Source organism: Lutzomyia longipalpis, chromosome 4 (assembly GCF_024334085.1).
Source record: "Lutzomyia longipalpis isolate SR_M1_2022 chromosome 4, ASM2433408v1".
In the NCBI taxonomy this organism is placed as follows: domain Eukaryota; kingdom Metazoa; phylum Arthropoda; class Insecta; order Diptera; family Psychodidae; genus Lutzomyia; species Lutzomyia longipalpis.
Genome location: NC_074710.1, coordinates 16,915,748 through 16,928,077, shown reverse-complemented (window position 1 = coordinate 16,928,077; position 12,330 = coordinate 16,915,748). Strand labels below are relative to the sequence as shown.

Below are 12,330 nucleotides of genomic sequence, written 5' to 3'. Positions count from 1 at the left end.
ATCATTTCATTGATGCTAAAGAAAAAATAAACCGAAGCACAAAGTTGGTTTTTCCTCCACTCACTCCTGGCGCCAAGTCAAGTCCCAAAAGGATAAAGAAGTTAGTCGGTCGAAGGAGTGAGTCTCATGGGATCCATAAACAACCACTTATAAAGTCAGACCATGCATAATTCACAGAGAAATGGTTTGATTCTGAGACTCTTTTTGGTGGAGTTCCTTTCTCCACATACATATAGCAGAATTTTTCATCCTTTCGCCTCTGTAGAGTCCATTGGGTAATAAAAAGTCAAAAAATATACATGACGGACGTTTAATGAACGCGACTTCAAGTGGCCCACAAGACCATCAATTACCTTTTTTTCTTCACTTCACTTCACTCTCTCTAAAATGAAATGTAATGTAAAATTTTATTCCGCATAATTTCCCCAAAGATATTTTGTAGGGAAATTTTATGAATTTAGGTTGAAGGAATAGGGGAGGATGGGGTAAAAAATTGTTAAGCATTAAAGGATTTAAGGAGTTGTCTTATAAATAAAAGTTAACACATTTAGAACATTAAGAATAGAAGAGTGAATAAAATAAGGAAAATAAATATTTTTTTACACAACGTGTAGAAAATAGTGTAGAAAACTACAACCCGGCTGGTCCAAAGAACTTACAAATTCATTTTACGTGTGAAGCTTTAAAATATTCTAGGAAACTCACAAAAAATGTATAAATTTTTTTCAGGAGATAATATTAATTAGCGTAGCAATAAAAAATTCTAACGTTCGTTTCTTACGTTACCTTTTGAGTCAAAAAAATAAAAGTAAAAGTTAGGTTATGAAGCATTTCTAGATTTTCCTTTTTCCGATTATTCCAGATATTTCTACATTTTTTTTTATTTTTTGGAAGAAAACAAATAAGATTACATGAAAATTGAATTTGTAGGTTATGTAACGGAAATAGCATTTAAAATTAACCGTAAACTTCATCAAGATTGATGAATAATTTTATTCAATACAATCAAAAGAAGTTTATCTTAAGCTCTCCTGCTTTGTTACCAGAAAATAATCTCTTTTGCAAAAAAAATGTTAATTTCCCTCATCTCGCCCCACTCTCCCCTAAGAGCAAAATGTTGTATTTAAAAGTCCCAAATAGTCCTCCATACAATCTCCTTGAGAGATGTGGTGCTATATACTACATGTATGTACATAAGTGTTAAATCCAAGATATTTCATAATTATTCACAGTCAAGTATTTATCTCCGCATGAATATTTTTCTTTCAACATAATTCCCTCTCGTTTTCAACATATAATCTCAACATTGAAGCAGAGAAGGTACGTTACATATATAATGCGTTGCATATAGAGAAAAATTTTTATCCGTCCTCCTCGGTGTTTATCGAGTCTCCCGTACGTGCTACTGAATTGAGGAATTAAGATCGACAAATAGACGAGGGTTTCATTAAATGCGACGCAAACAAATGTTGGCATCTGAAAAGAATAAATGCGTAGAATGTGAGGTAGATCTGAAGAATAAATAAAATACTTGGGCTCCCGTCCACCCGTTTTGTTCCATTCACATCCATTCTCCCTCCGTCTCTTCCCTTTGGTCCTTCTTCACTCGCCCATATTTGTCTGCTAGTTCGATAAAAACCTCATTATCGTCGTTGCTCATTCTCGAGAGCAATCAGTGGGAAATGCCCCCTTCTTTTGCCCATTTCGCTGCTTGCTTTTTGGACATTGAAAATGGGATGCTTTTAAGCTGAATGGACGCCTGCCTATGGGCGTCTGTCTCTCTGACCTGACTAAAATTGGGATGTTGCCAAATTGGTGATGTCCAGATAAAAACAAGAGCGACGTACCCCCTCCCCTACAGTCCAAGGGTACGTGCTTCAGGCTATCGAGATTATGTATTCCGATAGGAAAATTATTAAGACAACACCATAAAGATTATCTTTCAAGAGGATCAAATGAAAATTATTTAATTATTAATGTTTTGGTTTATTTTAACCCTTTAAGGTCCATTGGGTCATAAGCTGACCCAAAGGCTCGATTTTGAAAATGTTTCATTTTATATAGTTATTTTAAGAATATTGAGTCCACAATCATTTTATGACCACAAAAGAACATCCCCGAGAACTCAAACGATCAGGAAGGACGAAAAACCGTTAATTTTTAAGTTGGGATTTCTTGCCAAAAATATCTTATTTGAGCTCAAAGGACCCCATAAACATTATTTTTAGTTCAATCGCTAGATTGGTCGAGGACCTGAAAGGGTTAACAAAAAGAAAGGAGTTTATCCTGCGAAATATTACGTATATGCGAAATATTTGAAATTAGGTATTCAGAACAAGATAAAAATAATTTAAGTCACAAAAAATCGTAAAAATATAGGTAATGTTTCACGTTTGAGTCAACATATGACCCAAAGAACGCGGAGGGGGTTAATAAATTAGCTAGAGTTTAAGAGAAAAAAAAAGGTTCCATTCGACTTTTCCTTCTATACAGGATTTTCCTTCAAAGTTAAAAAAAACTGAGAACCTCAAAATGAATAAATTCCTTTTTTTCGTTAGAATAAATTGTTAATTATTTGCATGCTCAAAAAACAAAGTTCTTTGTATGAGAAAAAGTATCAGCTTCATGGAAATGACTTTAATTCCAACATAGAAAGCATTTCCTCATCAGAAATTGAGTGCAGTTGACTCTTAAAAAAAAAAGTTCAAAAACTTGTTAACAAACTCTACACTGTGTGGAAGGGCTATAAATGAAGGGCTTCCATGGTGCAAAATTCTCTCTCTTCTGGCTGGCATGTTACTCAATATTTGCAAAAGAGAGTGACAGAGACTAAATGAATGAAGGAGGGAAAAAATGTGATATTTACATGAAACTCTCAAGTTTGTGTTACATTTAATTTGTATGCTAATGAATTCATGTTTGTCATACAGCAAATCAAAATAATATGAATCTCCCTCCAAAATACGGTGTGAAAGAGTAGCGGAATGTCAGTTTGAATATGCAAAATTGTATTTACTACATACTATATATTTTATATGCATAGATATGTATATAGGTATACGTGATATATGTATTTAGTTAGAGCGTCAAGGGATGGGCCGAAGGTTTCTACTTTCTACTACCCTCACACAGTATGTTTTCCAAGGGGGAAGGAGGGTGCGCCTTGTTGAAAAAAAAAGAAAAGAAAAGTAAAATAAAATTGGAGGAATAAATTGAGATTGAATGGGTGATGAAGAGAACCACAAATTCTCTATGACAGTGCCAAAAGGAATGCGAAGACGTTGCAAAGTTCTGTGTATAGTTGACGACACATCCTTGTGAAGGGTGATGAGGTTTTTTTCTCCCATCCCCATTCCTTCCCTTTTTCTGCGCCTTTTTCCACATTTTTTTTGTATGTCTGGGTGGAAAATTTTCTTGCAGAGACCTCACCAATGGCATATTGAAGTCAGGGCAATACATTAAAAGGAGCCTGACAAATTTTATTGAATTTCTATTTGGGGGACAGTAATTCAATATTGTCGCAGTTATACTCTGGTGAGTGCTTGATAAAAGCATTCGGGCGAGGATACTCTTCTTCTTGCATTCTACATGCTACACCAACTCCATAGGAAGGCTCTACTGGTTGGTGGGATAGAAATTGTCGATTTCAGTCATTCTCTTCGCTTCTTTTTCCACTTACCATGCATTTTCCACCGAGCTGGCTTATTGTACCCTCCCCCTCATCCTCGTTGGGTTTTCCCTTCAAAATTCCACCCCCACCCCTTCAAACGTTGGTGGAATGTTCGAAGGTTCACCCTGTGCGGCATCTACTTCTTCAGTTGTCCGTAATTCAATTTTGATATTTATTTAAAAACCCCTCTCATAGACATTTTCTATATATTCTTCCACCCCCCACACACACCACAAAATAACCTCCCTTACCCCCTCGCCATGGTGTCTGGTGGAAAATTCTGCAAAGGGACACACGCGCGGGAAATGAGAAAGAAGCTCCCTCCCATGGGAACGAAATTGAGGGGGTGGCTCTACACCACCCTCTCTGTGGTGCATATAATAATCTCCGGTGCGATAGAAATAATTTCCCAATAGGCTACTACCTATATTACATAGCATAGCATACATTGATACTGTCACGCTGCGTCAAATTCCAATATAAATGCAGATTACGCCCGAGGATCCGTGGCAAGCACACACCGAAGCGTTTCATTCATAATACATGTTTGCAAAAGTGATGGAATTAATTCGTGTGTTTCAGGGCACTCGGCGGGCGGCGGTGGGAGAGGGTTGGAAAATTCTCAAAATGCATTTAGGGGACATATTACTTCCCCTAAATGCATCACACACACGTTACAACCACCCCCACACGCTCTACCCACCCAGATGCTACATACACGCACTTGAGCAACGTTGAGCACCCTAATTGCCGTGAATTGTCTCCATCACAGATATAATAAAGCTAAAACTTCAACCCCCTGTTGAAATGCCATTTTGATTCCCCAAGATTAAGGGATGCAGCAAAAAAGGGAATTTCCTTCACCTTTGCATTTATTTGTGAATGTGAAAACTCACTCAGAAAGAGATTTATTTGCGAATAAGTTAATCTGAGTCACTAACAATTACCTTTATTTAATGTTAAAATTAAAGGAAAAGTGTTTGGAAAATATCTCAATTTAATCCTTTAAAATTTGCCCAAAAAAGCAAAGAATTACGTCACAATTAGTGTTATAGGGCTTAAAACTTTAAGTCGGTTGTAAGGCCTTAAGTTTTTTTAAAGTCTGACTTAAAATTTTTAAAATAAAATAAAAAAATATAAAAAACTATTAAAATAAAATAGTTCTTTAATAAGAAAATCTTACATATTTTCCAGAACAACTCAGGAAAATCCAAGCCCGACCTAAAATTTTAAGCCCGACTGAATAGAGAATTCCGCCCTTTATTATATTTCATTTTTATATTTTTTATTTTATTTTGCTTTATTTTTTTTATTTTTTTATTTTAAAAGTTTAAAGTCAGACTTGAAAGACTGACTTAAAATTTTAAGCACGGATTAGAGAATTCCGCCCATAGTCTTCAATTTATGAAACATTTCCGTTGATTTTGTATCGGTGAGTTTTGACGAAGTATTTTCATATTATGCTTCATGTCTTAAAAGGCACAAAAAAACAAATGCTAACGTCATTTATTAGTGTTTTATGGCAAACTGGACAATTTTATTCAAATGATTTAGGTTTAAAAGGTAATACGGATCAAAATTATTTATTCGAATCAGGTCACTAATATTAGCTTCAAAATGCCTCAAAATAAATAAACTCCTCTGTAATGAAAATTTAATCGAATAAATTGACTAACAAGAACCACGACTCACGTAAAACATTAGAGCCTTTGGGTAAATCGATAATAAATAATAAATTAAAATATTGCAAACGCATCGTATTCTTATTACGAAGCTCCTCAGCACAGACACAGTGCGGATCGTATTTCATTCTTTTGTATGGCAGCAAAACCTAAAGGCATTTTATTGGCACAGAAAATTCACTAAAAGAGTGTGGAATCAAACGAAAATACTGCGAGAAGAGATACTTTGGGCACTCTAAAGTACTTTTTCCACCAATATATCACAATCGAGTGATTTAATGGTTTTGCAGGAAATAAAAGGAGGAAGATGGAGGGAAAAAAACAGAACTTAGCCGTTTGTATTCCAAGTGTTCAAGACACAAAATAAAATCAAATGCTGTTTTGAGTGACTGACAAAGTGTTGGGAGTGTGGGTGGAATGTTTTAATCCCATATATCATGTTTCACTTTTCATAGGAAAATTAATATGTATTCATTGAAGAAGAAACCATCCATTTGCTACATGTTAAAGTTAACCCAAAAAAAAACATTAAAAGCACACACCTGAAGACTCTTTAAGGGTTTCACTTTTTTCTTCCATCCACTTCTTTAATACCTTCGTGGGTGCAATGAAAAGTTAAAGAGGTAAAAAAAACTTGCAGACTTTTCTCGTTTTTTTTAAACCTTTCAATTGAAGAGGATTCCTTTAAAAAATCCAGCACCCGGTAATTGAATAAAAAATGCAGATGGGTAGCCCACCAAAAAGGTAGGAAGGTGAAGTGTAGCGAATTACAAAATGTTGTCACGGAGTCTTGTAGGAGAAGTGGGGAAAACATTTCCTAATATGAAATTTTCCAGTAGGAAAAATTGTTGGTACATGAGGAGAAAAAAGCGCCAGCAAATTCCACCATTATGTCAACTTCTGCAGTGCAATGTGGACGGAATATTAATCAAATTGAAGGGTATAAGTTGGGATGGAAATTACTTCTTCGTGTTTTTTTTTTGTTGAGTTAGTGAGGGAAATTTGAGGTGTACGTACACCTTCGCGCGATGATAAATGTCACAGAGGGCCTATCTTGCATTTTTCCCGTTTATATTGACTTGTGTAGAGGCACTGAAGGCAGTGGCAGAGGGCAGAAACTCATTGATATTAAAGATTTTTAAACGTTCTTCCTAATTTTGTATTTAAATAAAAAAATTGTAAAGAAATTAACCCTTGGAATGCGGAGCGGGGTCGTTGAACGACCCCAGCGCTATATTTCGTGCTATAACTTAATAATTATAAAAGTTAGCGTTCCCATCTTTTGGAAATAAGTTCTTTGGTTATCTGAGGAGGTTGTGTAAAAATTTCAGCTCAATCCGACCACCACAAGAAAAGTTATTAAGGAAAATGTAGAAGAAGGGAATTCAAAAATTGGTGTAACGGTCATGCTGCGGAAAATTTTTTAGAGCATAAACAACATAAAACATAATTAGAAGCATGTAAATGTGCAAAACAATAAAGAATATTCGAGAAATATTGCCATTTATCACTTTGCGGGAAGTTAGGGGAATGTGGGGAAGAGTGAAAAAAAAATTGCAGTTTCTTGGCAAATTTCTCAAAAAGAAATTGTGAAAAATGATTGAAAAATGTTTTTCCCTAATATCTCCTTCTAAGTATTTTAGGGCGGCGAATTTGTGGTGCAGGGTGCAAGAGGACTATATAAGGAATCTATAGGCACTAACCCGACAACTCCAGGTTGTATAGTTTGGGAGAAAATTGGCCTTCTTTTTGGGGTCGTTCAACGACCCCACCTTCGCATTCTACGTAACTACCAAGGCCTCCGCATTCCAAAGGTTAAGAGATTTATTCGATTTTATGTCAGTTTTGACAGTAGTTCAGTGACAGGTCATTAACGTTTAATGACAGTTACTGTCAAGGAAAATTAAATACATATAAAAGGCATCAAGTAAATGCATCAACACAATAGAAAAAAATGTAATTTACTAAAGAGTAAAAAAAAATCAGGAAAATCTTTCAAGCATACACCACATCTCGCATTTGCTTCATGCTGATATACACAGTAAGTGAGATACAATAGGGGCGTGGTTAATATAACTATTTTTGAAATAATCTTTCTTAACTGACTCAAAAGTCAAGTGGAAAATAATGTTTGATTTTACTTGAATATTTTACGTTCATCAGCAATATTTTACGTGATTGCTATCTTTTTGACAGTTATGTGCTAAGAGCCTAAAAGTGGTGCATAAACTCCTTTTCTATTCAATTGATTTTTTAATTTGCTCAATTTCCAGTTTTTTCTTCTATTGAATGAATTAGATCTACTGAGAATACATCTCTTAATACGTTAGTATTTATTATGGAGTATTATTTGAGCCCCATCCACCCCTATTTTCTAGAGAGGAAACATTTTAACGATGCCACCCATTATACCGTCTGCTGATTCGCATTGTTTTTTTTTTTCTCGGCATTTCTTATTGCAAGTCCTTCTCTCGTCCGAGATGGAGGAAAATGATTTGAACGAGAGTGAAGGGAATAAAAGTTAAATATTGGAAAAGGCGGGCTTGTGGGGTGGTGGAATATGCAATATTTTATCTTATTGGGAACGAATATATCCTGGAACAAATATACCTATCTTCCGCTATATACATTTATATCCCAAATACACAGCCTAAAGTCATTCTTCATGGGTGTCTTGGAATTTTCTTTGCACCCAAAACCCAAAGAAAGTGAGAGAGGAGACTTTGCCAGGGTTATTGGATGGTATCTGTAAATATTTACTCCCGCACAAGGCAAAAGGGAACAAGAAGTTTCATGTCCTGAAAAGTGTTTTATTATATTTCTCCTTTGCTATAAAAGATTCCACTTCTTCTTCTTTTGTGCACGCTTCGGTGATACTATATATTGGCTTTTTCTCTGACGATGACGCGCACGGGGAAAACTTTCTTTTGCCTCCACCCACCCCCCTAGAATCCCTTCTCCACTCCTTTCGTCTACATTACGTCTCTATTTCACTTTGCACCGAAAAAAAGGTATAGATTTACATCCAATTTATCCTCTGAAACAATTTTTTTGTGTGTGCGCGCTGTAACACCCCCACCCCGCCCAAAGGCGCTTCCGGAAACTTCATCTCAAAATCACTTCATTTTCCTTTGTCTGCGACACACCGGAGATTTATCTTTCACCCACGGAAGATTTATCATTTAATCCTCAAAGGGATTTTCCCACACACGCTGGGAAATTGTTTTTCCCGCCATTCTGTTAGGAAGTCTTCACAAATGCATTTTTCATAAGTTTACAAGCGAAGCAATTTGTGGAGGAATGACTGATTAATTTGAAGTGCATGTTTTTGGGACTTTTTTTTATCTACATGCAATGCTTTGTGTGGGAAAAGCTCCCCACACTCCTCTCCTATTCGAAAAGAGAAAGAAAGAAAAATTCCCAAAGCAGGACATTGAGGAAAGAGCGCAAAGCAGGGAAGATCTTTTGGACAGCGGCCAAATGGACGATTTGTCTGGAAAAAGAGCAATTTTCCCCACTGATTGTACTTAATTTGTTTATGTAGTCTGCCAAAGAGTCGATAAAAACCTCCCAAATTGCTCCAAATTATCCTCTAAAGGCTTTCCCATTTAGATGAATTTAAAGTTTTTATGAAGAAAAATTTTCCACGTAGTTTGCTTGTTGACGTGATGAAGAGAAATTGTCGTTAAAATTTGAAATGGATGGGAAAACTTTAAAATGAAAACTAAATAAATTTTACAGTTTTTGAACTTAATTTCTTTGTTATTTACGTGTTAAATTAATTTTAAAAAATATGAAGAATAGAATTAAAAATTTTCTTCACAACCAAAGTTAAAAGAAATAGTTTTATTCAGCATGTATGGAGTCAGTCTCTCAGTTGTAAGGAATTTTCATTTTTAAATTATTTCAGAGCATTTTCAAAGACTGAAGAAAAGCAAAAAAAAATCCTGATAAAACGGATAAATCGATTCACAGAGACTGAGTCCGTATATGATGAATAAAACTCTTTAAGGAAAACTAAAAATTTAACATCTATATAGATTTTTTTAAAAAATTATAATAAAGAATAATAGTTGAGAATTTCAATTTTTGAGAAATTAGGATATTTAAAAAATAAATCAGTTGTACATTAGCTCCACCCATTAATTTAATAAATAGAATTAGAGGAAAATTTCCCAATTATAATTCAAAAAAAATTTCAAATATTTCTTGTAATTTTTTTGACAGTTCAATAAACGGTTTCAACTGCGAAACTACTAAATATTATGGGAAGCCCCCACTCGTTCTTATTCCAAAGGGTAGAGTCTTTGTGCAAAGGTGCTTTGAAGAACATAAAGACGCATAAACTCTTTAGCCCCACTCAAAGGGAACTTTTTTGCCCCATGTAGAGGAGGAAATGAAGATTGCATTCAGTGACAAATTTCTCACATTTATGCGCAGTATTTTTGATCTTTTAGTTTTATACTCAACTCCCCTTCACCCCCCCCCCTCGAATAATGGTGGAAAATATATTCCAAAGTGAATTTCCCATAAAGTGGTGCAGAAATTTTAATGAGACACTCAAGTTCCGGGGTCTGCAATTTACAGCCACACAGCCATAAACATTGCTGTTTGCAAAACCGCACAAGAAAGGCGAGAAATAGTGAGAGAGCAAAGTGCATTCTCACTATTGCAAAGGGGTGAGGTGAGGGGGCAAAAAAAGGTGAAATATCGCTCTTTTGAATATTTTTACCCCCACGTGTTTCACAATAAGTTTTTATTATTTTTTATTTTCAACTATAAACGGAAGGGGTTGAGAGCACACTGCGAAGTTCTCATCACACTTCAATTTAATCCAAAAACCGCGTATTTTTCATGAAAATTCTCAACCCTTCATGCACTTTCACAAAGAGAGGCATGTGATTGTTGGTTGGATGAATAAATTAAATTTTCAAGGCATTTCCTCCCTCTCTCATCCTCCGTGATGGGGGTGGATCATTTGGTGCTATGTATGTATGTATAAGGAAGTGAAGAGAAAACTTTGCCAGTACAAGTTTCTCTGCCCCCTCTTGCCGCAAAAGAAAACTCCATTGCGATGTGATGAAAATTCCCAAAAGTCATGACACGATGACATATCTTATTTTACTCGTCGTCACACTCAGCCATTCCACCCCCACCTCCAGAGAGACGGGCAGACCAATTGTGAAACCACAAAATATGCTTCTCTCTTTGCAATATAATTCACCACATATGTTTACATTCCTGGCGACATATGATAACAGACAAACATGAAACACCTATGGAGAAATGTTATGCGAATATTGGAATAAATAGACAGGGGCAGGCGGCAGATGACAGAAAATGTTTATTGATGACTCAGAGGGTGGAATTTTACTTGCAAAACTTCCCCCCAACAGCACCCCCATAATCATCCCCCAATTTAGGGTTCTCCTCAATTTATTTTGCAATACTACGCGAGTCTATTTTCTGCAAATAACCCTACCTTGAAGTCTTATCAGTCACCCCCATATGACTCTTACATTTTCCCTCAAGTTTCCACCTCAATAGTGTTGCAAAAAGCATGCAGAAATGCTTGAAATTGGCGCGACTTTTTTTTTACCTCGAAAATAGTATTTTTTAAAGCTGATTTTCCAATGGGGTTGATGGGGTTGATGCCTTTTAAAAGAGGTGTGAAAGCACAAACAAGTCCGCAAAAGGGCTTTGCCCCATTTACAGCCATCACTATTGATTGTTGGGAGCTTTTTTCGCTGTACGTTTTTTTTTTCGCCAAAATGAAATTGAATAAATATATTTTTTTAAATTTTTAAATGAAAGTAAGAATAAGGGGGAAGGGGGGAAATTTCACTTATTTTATTTTATTTCATTAGTTTTGTGTAGCCGACGTAAAAATGATGAAGTCAATTGGAAAAATTATTTTTCCCCCAGTCAGCGTCGGAAATGAAATCTCAGTTCAGAATTAACCCTTTCGCGTTCAACGTGAAACATAAAAACATTGAAACATGAGCTCTTTTATTATGATATTTATTTTATGAATGCTTTCAGAGGACTTTTCTCAGTCAGAATGTCTTCTTTGGCGTCTTTTGCGTGAATTTGTTGTTTTTCTAACTAGAAAAAAACAATTACATTCATAAATAATTGAAAAAATAAAATGTTTCACGTTTGTGTCAGCGTATGATCCAAAAAACGCGAAAGGGTTAAACGCGCAATTCTGCTAGAGCTTTCGGAACAAGACAGTACCTTCCAAATTGTAATTCATTCAAAATATTCTTTAGCGTGAAATTTTTTTTAAAGATATTAAGCCTTAAAGCCTTGTTGTTAGACCTTAAATTTTAGGTAAAATATTTTTTTTATAAAATTAATTAATAAGGGATAAAATCTCCCTTTCAAACTAGCATAAGATTTCTCGGCTTTCCAATCAAAACTTGACTCTTTAAAATTTTCTACAAAACAATATGGAGACGCCTGGTTCCACCCGGCGCCTCCACTGCCAACGATCTTAATTAAATAAAAATACGTAATAAAATATTTCTGAGGACAAATAATAAATCCATAGTATCAAAAATTGATTCTCTTTGATTCATTAACTATATATGAGAATGAATATTTCATGGGAAAATTGGAAGAGGAGGAGGATTTAATGGCAATTTGGGTCCTTTTTGGCTCTCAATGGTGGTGTGTGTTGAAAATCTGGTGGAGCCTGTTTGTGTGTGTCATAAATTTGCGTGCGAGAAGTTAATTCGGGTGGTTTTGGTGGGAGATTAATGACTCAATAATCTTATCCAGTGTGGCTGTTTGTCAATTATTCATAAATGTGTGCTTTATATAACACTGAAATCCCATTTTAACTGATAAAATATCCTCCTTTAACGAAATTTATGCTTATGGAGACACTTCCCGTGAATGCTCCAAAGTCGTGGGAGTGCTGAAAAGGCAAAGATTCGCACCAGAACTTGATGTGGGGCTGCGACGTTGTAACGA

At 35.5% G+C, this 12,330-nt stretch overlaps 1 protein-coding gene across 1 annotated transcript in view; it reads right to left on the bottom strand.

Moving 5' to 3' along the window:
• Window positions 1-12,330, bottom strand: part of LOC129795284 (toll-like receptor Tollo) — a 650,843-nt gene that overhangs the window by 82,461 nt on the left and 556,052 nt on the right. The window lies entirely within an intron of this gene.